We start from the raw sequence: 9,187 nt of genomic DNA, 5'->3' as shown, positions 1-9,187 counted from the left end.
TGTGCCAATGAGCAAACATAAGAAAATATTAGACTCTAAGACTCCTGTTCACCTTTCCAATTGGTGTTTCATTAGCTGACTGATAAAATTATGAAACTATAGAAAATGTTTCTTTGGGAAGAATGTCTAAATAACAACTGTTTTGTAATACTGATTGTGCTTAGAATAAATCACAAGTAACTATTGGAAGGAAAAAATCAAATCTAAATTCTTTTGTGTTTGTTTGTTGTGATATGATTTTTCTATGTAACCTTGACTATGCTGGAACTCACTCTATAGACCAGGCTGGCCTCAAACTCACAGAGATTCTCCTGCCTTTGCCTCCCAAGTGCTGGGATTAAATGGATTTGCTACAACTACAGGATTCAAACCTAAATTCTTAAAAATGTGACATTGCAAGTTACATTTCATTTCTGGGTAATGTTTTGACATTTTATTGTTTTGCATATATATGTAATTTCAACAAGTCTGTGGGGAAGAGCCCTTTTTACATACCAATTAAAAGGACAGGTAGGCTTCAGAAAAGAGCCACACAATTCAAATCATTATTTAAAACACTTGATTTAGGTTTCTTAGTTTAAATATAATATGAATTAATCTGCTTATCTGTTGGGGTTTTGAGCTATTATTAACTCCAAAAAGAAGTCAAAGCTCTCAGTTATCTTACCCATCTTATGGTCTTGGGATAGACAATAGATTTTTTATTGTTTTTTATTTTTTTATTAGATATTTTATTTACATTCCAAATGTTATCACCTTTCCTGATTTCCCCTCCATAAACCCTATCCCATTTCCCCTCCCCCTGCTCACTAACCCACCCACTCCAGCTTCCCTCTCCTGGCATTCCCTTAGACTGAGGCATCTAGGTTTCACAGGACCAAGGACATCTACTCCCATTGATAACTGACAAGACCATCCTCTGCTACATATGTGGCTGGAGCCATGGCTACCTCCATGTGTACTCTTTGGTTGGTGGTTTAGTCCCTGGGAACTCTGGAGGTACTGGTTGGTTGATATTGTTGTTCCTCTTATGGAGATGCAAAACCCTTCAGATCCTTGGGTCCTTTCTCTATCTCCTCCCTTGGGGACTCTGTGCTCAATCCAATGACTGGCTGAGAGCATCCACCTCTGTATTTGTCAGGCACTGGCATAGCCTCTCAGGAGACAGCCATATCAGGCTCCTGTCAGCAAGCACTTGTTGGCATCCACAATAGTATCTAGATTTAGTGACTGTATATCAGATGGATCCCCAGGTGGGGGCTTCTCTGGATGGCCTTTCCTTCTGTCTCTGCTCCAGAGTTTTTCTCTGTATCTCCTCCCATGGGTATTTTGTTCCCCCTTCTAAGGATAGAAGTATCCATTCACACATTGGTCTTCCTTTTCTTGAGCTTCATGTGGTCTGCGAATTGTATCTTGAGTATTCTAAGCTTCTGGGCTAATATCCACTTATCACTGAGTACATACCATGTGTGCTCTCCTGTGAATGGTTAGCTCACTCAGGATCATATATTCTAGTTCCATCCACTTGCCTAAGAATTTCATGAATTTGTTGTTTTTAATAGCTGAGTAGCACTCCATGTGTAAATGTACCATATTTTCTGTATCCATTCCCCTGTTGAAGGACACCTGAGTTCTTTCCAGCTTCTGGCTATTATAAATAAGGCTTCTATGAACATAGTGGAGCATATGTCCTTATTACATGTTGGGGCATCTTCTGAGTATATGCCCAGGAGTAGTATAGCTGGATCCTCAGGTAATACACTAATTTCCAGAGTGGTTGTACCAGCTTGCAATCCCATCAGCAATGGAGGAGTGGTCCTCTTTCTCTACACCTTGCCAGCATCTGCTGTCACCTGAGTTTTTGATCTTAGCCTTTCTGACTGGTGTGAGGTGGAATCTCAGGGCTGTTTTGATTTGCATTTCTCCAAAAGGTGTTGGACATTTCTTTAGGTGCTTCTCAGCCATTCATTATTCCTCAGTTGAGAATTCTTTGTTTAGCTCTGTTTACCATTTTTTAATAGGGTTTATTTGTTGCTCTGGAGTCTAACTTCTTGAGTTCTTTATATATATTGGATATTAGCCCCCTAGTAGATGTAGGATTGATAAAGATCTTTTCCCAGTTTGTTGGTTACTCTTTTGTCCTATTCACAGTGTCCTTTGCCTTAAAGAAGCTTTGTAATTTTATGATGCCCCATTTGTCAATACTTGATCTTAGAGCATAAGCTATCAGTGTTCTCTTAAGGAAATTTCCCCCTGAGCCCATGTGTTCAAGACTTTTCCCCCACTTTCTCTTCTATTAGATTCAGTGTATCTGGTTTTATGTGGAGGTCCTTGATCTACTTGGACTTGGCTTTGTACAAGGAGACAAAAATAGATCAATTTGCATTCTTCTACATGCTAACCACCAGTTGAACCAGCACCATATGTTGAAAATGCTTTTTCCCCGTTTATCTCCTTTGTCAAAGATCAAGCAACCATATAGACAATACTTTTTAACGTGTCTGTCTCACAATACTCTCACCAATGAATCCTTAGTGACAACTGAATTGTCCCTGTCACTGCTAGCTACCTGCTGTCATAAATATCACTTTTCATAACAAAGCCATCCTGAGAATCATTGTGGAGAATGGGAGTAAAATTCCATGAAGCCACTTTTCTCCTTCTCATCTGTCATCTCTATCTTTAAGACACTAATGGTTGCTAGTACAACATGCTACACTTGAATTCATAAGCCAAACAGTCAACCTGATCTTCAAGGTGCTGATTTTTGAAGAAATATTTTTTGTTAAGAGCTCCCACTTGTTTCACAGACACAAATTCAACCATGAAGATTTGAAGTGAAATGCAAATTACTGATAATATAAATTGATAAATTGCACACCTTTTTAGTAATGAAAATGAATACACTCATGTGAATAGTATAAATGTCACAAGTACTTTTTTTGTAGTTGGCTCAATTAAATAACTTCTAAGTGTTAAGTCAAACAGGCAAAACTACATACTTACATGCAATATATATATACACATATATGCCTTTGTATAATGAAGCTAAAATATAATTCGATGATAAACACATGGCTTCCATGATTCCAAATGTACTGGGCTGGGCTGGCTAGTGTGGATGGAAGAAGGAAGAAATCATTGGTTGCCTCGATACACCTCTCTGTCCCTTTTCATTTGATGGGTACCTTTAGGCTCTCTTATAAACCTAGAAATTTGTAGATGTCCTTAAAATTATATAAATGTTATGATACTGCAATATGTATTGTGAATGGAAATGTTTGCTTAGCAGGAGAAAAATAGTTTGAAAAAAATGGAAGAGCCAATTTCTTAGTAATGATTTTTAATATGTCACTACTGAATGAATTGTCAAATGCATTTACATTAAGATTTTTTTCATTTTCCCTAAATAGAAAGAATAAGGGATATAACTTATAATATGCTAAAAATGACATTCAGGTTAATGAGTTTGTTCATATTAAGAAGATCACCACTGGGGGAAAATGTAAGAATGTGGGTTAGTTGCCCAGCATTTTAGATGCATAAACAAAAACTATCAAAAAATCTAAGTTATGAAACTATTGTAAGGCAAAAACAAAAAGGATATTTTAGAGAGAGAATATTGCTAAAATTCAAGGTTATAAGAGTATGCTTTGAATAAGGAGATAGTTTTAGTCTCATCTTGTTCATCATAAAAAGACTCATTAATCAAGATAACAGCTTAAAATACTGTGCTTGAGTGTTTGAACTGCTTATTAAATATTTAGAAATAAAAACTAATCATATGATGAGTGAGCTATCAAAATTTTAAGTCAGAAAGCATTGTGATAAAATTATAAATTGAACAGTTGGAACGTTTTCGTGTTCCTGCCTTGTCTTATCCTAAACAAGTTTTTGTTTTGGTTTGGTTTGGCTTGATTTGTTGATGTATTACATTGCCAGAATGAAGCAGCAGTTATTTCTATGCTTAGGACCAATATACTCATGATAGGTGTCTTGAAAACAAGTTATGAACACTTGAGCATCAACTAAAGGCACAAAGGAATGAGTCAGAGGCTGAAGAGCTTGCTCTGAAAGCTCAGAACTTCAACACCTAAATAAACTCAGGGTGTAATCCCATACTTAATTTGTATTATATATTCAAATATATTTTATATTGCATTATATATTATATTATATTATATTATACTATACTATATCATAGTATAGATTCCTGTATCAAGAAGGCAAGAACAGGGGTTCCCCAGGGCAAGCTAAATAGCTAGATTAGCCATATTGATGAGATCTGGGTTCAACCGAAACACCTTGTCTCAGTGAATAAGGTGGAGATTGAATGAGAAGAACACCTTGCATCATTTCTGGTCTACACAACATAAACACACACACACACACACACATACTACTACTACTATTACCTGACACACACACATATACACAAGTGCCTACACAGGTGTCCAGACATATGTGAACACACAGAGACACATGCATGCATACTAAACACAAGAAAGCAACAAAAGAATATAAACTAAGACCTTCCTCACTCATATATACCCATAATAAACCTTAATTTAAAAATAGAGTCCACTGAGAAATCAACAATTATAGTAAGAAAACAAAAACATAATAATTTACTATAATAAAGTTATATGAAGATGGTTTTTCTCAAATTATTGTTGCACAGTCATGCCTTTGGATAGCAGGAGTGCTTTTGAGATTGGTGTAGTGTATTATAATTGTCAGATCACCACTCTTCTTTATATTCACATTTACAGTAAGGATGCCTGGAACATAAGCATGGAAAACCATGATAATGGGCTGCCTAATGAGTATCTCTCACTTAAACCCAGAACTCTTCCATGCAACTAGTCTGTGTCCCCAGTTTGTTCCAGAGATTCCCTTTCCTGACTCCTCAGAGCTGGGATCATGACAAGTTACCTTGATTATAATAGCATTTATGTGGGTGCTAGGGACCAAACTTTTATTTGTAGGCTTGTGCATCCAGCATGTTTGCACACTGAGCCATGCCCTACTTCTCAAACAAACTGTTAGTTACAAGTCATCCTCTAACAGGCTAAAAAAAAGCTAACAGCAAGAAGTCAAATACCAGTAATGGAATTGCTGAACTCAATGATCTATGAATGACACTGTGTATACAACACAATTCATACAAGTGGCTGAACAATACTCTATATTCTGACGTTTAAAATAATACATTTTCATAGGTGAGAACAAAGCTCCTCTCTGAGGGAGATGGTGACACCATACCTTCTCTGTTCAATTTGCCCACTGCCGTGGCGTCTCTTCCCTCAGAGCTTCCTCTCACATTGTCTGCATTTTGTTCTCCCCTGCCCCCCTGGCCTATGGAAGTGTTTTGTGAATAATTTAAACCCATCACATTTGATGGGTACGGGAATCCACAAAAAGGTTGAAAATGCTAATCTAATCAGTTGTGTGGTTAGAATATACACAGAGATGGCAGCTATTTTAAAGCCCAGAGGTGGTGAGAAAAGAGACATGTTCTGTGAGCATATAAATAAAAGCTACTCTGCAATAGGAGCGGTTCTGGAAGACAGAAAGTAAATGGTGTAGAAAGCAGATAACCCATACAAAAGCAACTGGTGGGGAAGGGGCAAAGCCATGAAGGACTGACCTGTTCAAGTGCATGCCGTTAGCCATCCAGAGATTAAAGCTTCAATATAAAGTCTCCACTCAGAACCATTTCAAGCAGTTAAAGGATGCGCCTGCTGCCTTTGGAAGATTTAACTCAGACTCATGCCTGCACATACTCCAGGTTCAGATCTATAGACCAGTTCTGTGGGGAGTTTTCAGACTGATGGGAGGGGGCTCTACAAGCCCCATTGGAAACCTCAGGTCAGACTCTAATCTTTACTTCAAGAAAGACTGAGTGTGCCTTGTGCACCTGAAGACATGCACAATAAAGTTTCCTGATTTGGAGGATTTGACTGACAGGTACGTTTCTATTTGGCCCAGAAACAAACTTGGAGCAGCCATTGGAACCAGATTTCCTCACATAATAAATGAGACAAGTACAGCTAAAAACCAAGTTAACATAGTCACAATGTAACATTTATAGTTTTAGTCCTTGTAAATTATAATGTAGTATGAGCTTGTGTGAGCCATCAGTGTGGCTCATGTCTTCTTTTGAGGTCATTGTGCATTCTTTGTAGTTATAAGAATGAATCCCAATAGATTTCTTTTCCCCTGCCCCTTTACTCATTTTCCCAATGGTAACATCTTCCAAGAAGATAGCATAGCCAAGAGAGATGCTAGCTTGGTACTGGGACTGTAACATCCCAAGCATCTTCACCTTATATCCATTTGGACAACTCAGTAGACTCTCACAGTTCCTGCCATAAGCTCTGGCAAATGCTGCCGTGAGCATTTCTGTTCATCATGTTCTCTGAAGAACATGCAGAGGAGAAAAAATGCTCTCCCCCTTAAGCACAGAAACATTAGATTATTTATTTATTTTGCCTAATGTTTTTGTCCTGAGTGGAAATTCCTCTTAAAGAAGAAAAAGGAGGAGGAGGAGGAGGAGGAGGAGAGAGGGAGGAGGAGAGGAGTAGGAGATTGAGGAGGAGAAGGAGGAAGAGCTACAAACTAGAGCAGTGAGTAGAATTTAATAGGTGGGTATTACTCCCCTGTAGTTACTGGAAAGCTGCATAGTCAGGGTAGCTATCTTTAAGCATTTCAGAAGTTCTTATACTTGAAGAGTATAAGAGGAGATACATAGATAAAGATACATCATTTTTTACCTGCTCATTTGGGTTTTGTTCCTGTTCATTGTTCCTTTATGGAAACATCCATTCCTGTACATTATGGGGGGGGGGAGTGAACAGTGTCACATTAATATTATTACATAATCTGTTTACTCTGAACAGTACATAAGATATGGTTTTATATTTTGGGGGGTTATTAAAAAATAAAATATTTAGTAGTTAATATTTTATTTTTTATATATTAAAACCTAAATTGCTCAAAGATCTCCCTAAAACTTTAGACATTTCATTCATTATAATAAGAATAATAAGCTGATTATTTTGTTTCCCCCTTCTAAGTAGGACTAAAGCATCCTCACTTTGGTCTTCCTTCTTCTTGAGCTTCATAAGGTCTGTAAGTATTATTGTGGGTATTCTGAACTTTTTGCCTAATATTCACTTATCAGTGAGTGCATACCATGTATGTTCCTTTGTGACTGGGTTACCTCACTCAGGATATTTTCTAGTTCCATCCATTTGCCTGCTAATTTCATGAAGTCATTGTTTTTAATAACTGAGTAGTAGTCCATTGTGTAAATGTACCACATTTTCTCTATCTAGAAAATGTACCACATTTTCTGTGTCCTCTGTTGAGGAACATCTGGCTTGTTTCCAGCTTCTGGCTATTATAAATAAGGCTACTATGAGCATAGTGGAGCATGTGTCCTTGTTATATATAAGAGCATCTTTTAGGTATATGCTCAGTAGTGGTATAGCTAGATCCTCAAGTAGTACTATGTCCAATTTTGTGAGGAACTGCCAGAATAATTTCCAGAGTGGTTGTACCAGCTTGCAATTCCACCAGCAATGGAGGAGTGCTCCTCTTTTTCCATACCCTTGCCAGAATCAGCTGTCACCTGAGTTTTTGATCTTAGCCATTCTGACAGTTGTGAGGTGGAATCTCCAGGCTGTTTTGATTTGCATTTCCTTGATGACTAAGGATGTTGAACATTGTTTTAGGTGCTTCTTGGCCATTCTAAAGAAGGGGGAGCAAAATAATCATGGGACGCAGAGGGTTGGAGGGACTTGGGATGATGAGACAAGGGGGAGGGGAAAGGGGGCAGGGTCAGGTATAGGAGGAGATGGGGGAGATGTACAGAGGGTCAGGAAATTGAACAGAGGTGTGTAGCAATGGGAGTTGCAGAACTAAGGGTAGCCACCATAAAGTCTCAGATGCCAGGAAAGCAAGATGTTCCCAGGACCCAGCAGGGAGGACATTAGCTGAAATACTCAGTAAAGGGGCGAGAGAACCTATAGAGATCATGTCCAGAGGTTAAGCATGGCTCCTGATTGAGGGACAGGGCCACCTACCCATCTCTAAAATTTTAAGCAAGAGTTGCTCCTGACTAAAGGAAATGCAGGGACAAATTGTGGAACAGAGATTGGAGGAAAGGCCACCCAGAGACTGCTCCACCTGGGGATCCATGTCATCTGCAAATACTGAACCCAGATGCTTTTGCTGATGCCAAGAAGTACTTGCTGACAGGAGCCTGGTATAGTAGTCTCATGAGAGGCTATGCCAGAGACTGACAAATACAGATGTGGATGCTCACAGCCAACCATGGGACTGAGCATGGGAACTCCAGTGGAGGAGTTAGAGAAAGGACTGAAGGAGCTGAAGGGTTTGCAGCCCCATAGGAAGAGCAACAATATCAACTAACCAGACTCCCCAGAGCTCCTAGGGACTAAACCACCAACCAAAGAATACACATGGAGGAACCCATGACTCCAGCCACATATGTAGCAGAGGATGGCCTTATCTGGCATCAATGGGAGGAGTCCCTTGGTCCTGTGAAAGCTCGGTGCCCCAGTGATGGGGAATGCTCGGACAGTGAGGCTGGCGTAGGTGGATGGGGGAGCTCCCTCATACAAGCAGGGGGAGGGTGGATGAGATAGGGGATTTATAGAAGGGAAACCAAGAAAGGGGATAACATTTGAAATAACCAATAAAATAACCAATAAAAACTACAAAAACCCCAGTAATAAGCTTATTTAACTATTCTCTATAAAATATCCAAAGCTATACTATCATATGGCCATAGACTTGTCACAGAAATGTACTGATTACTGATTTAATACCATCAAAAATTCAAAGCTACAAGACATTTGAAACCAATCTCAACCCATAACAGTTCTTCTGTTTCTTTAAACTACGCTTGAAGGTAAAAATAATTTTTAGGAAATGAACAATTATTTAGACACTGTAAGTTCAACTGCAAATTTTTCTGAGGGAGTAGTAATAATTGTTTTGACATTCATACCTTGTCATTTCAGAAGTTGCTGGCGGAATGTTTCCACCAACATACTCACATGCTTCCTTCCTTTCTTCTTCTTCTTCTTCTTCTTCTTCTTCTTCTTCTTCTTCTTCTTCTTCTTCTTCTTCTTCTTCTTCTTCTTCTTCTTCTTCT

This window comes from Mus caroli, chromosome 10 (assembly GCF_900094665.2).
Source record: "Mus caroli chromosome 10, CAROLI_EIJ_v1.1, whole genome shotgun sequence".
Lineage (NCBI taxonomy): Eukaryota > Metazoa > Chordata > Mammalia > Rodentia > Muridae > Mus > Mus caroli.
Note: the sequence above shows the minus strand (reverse complement) of the source record.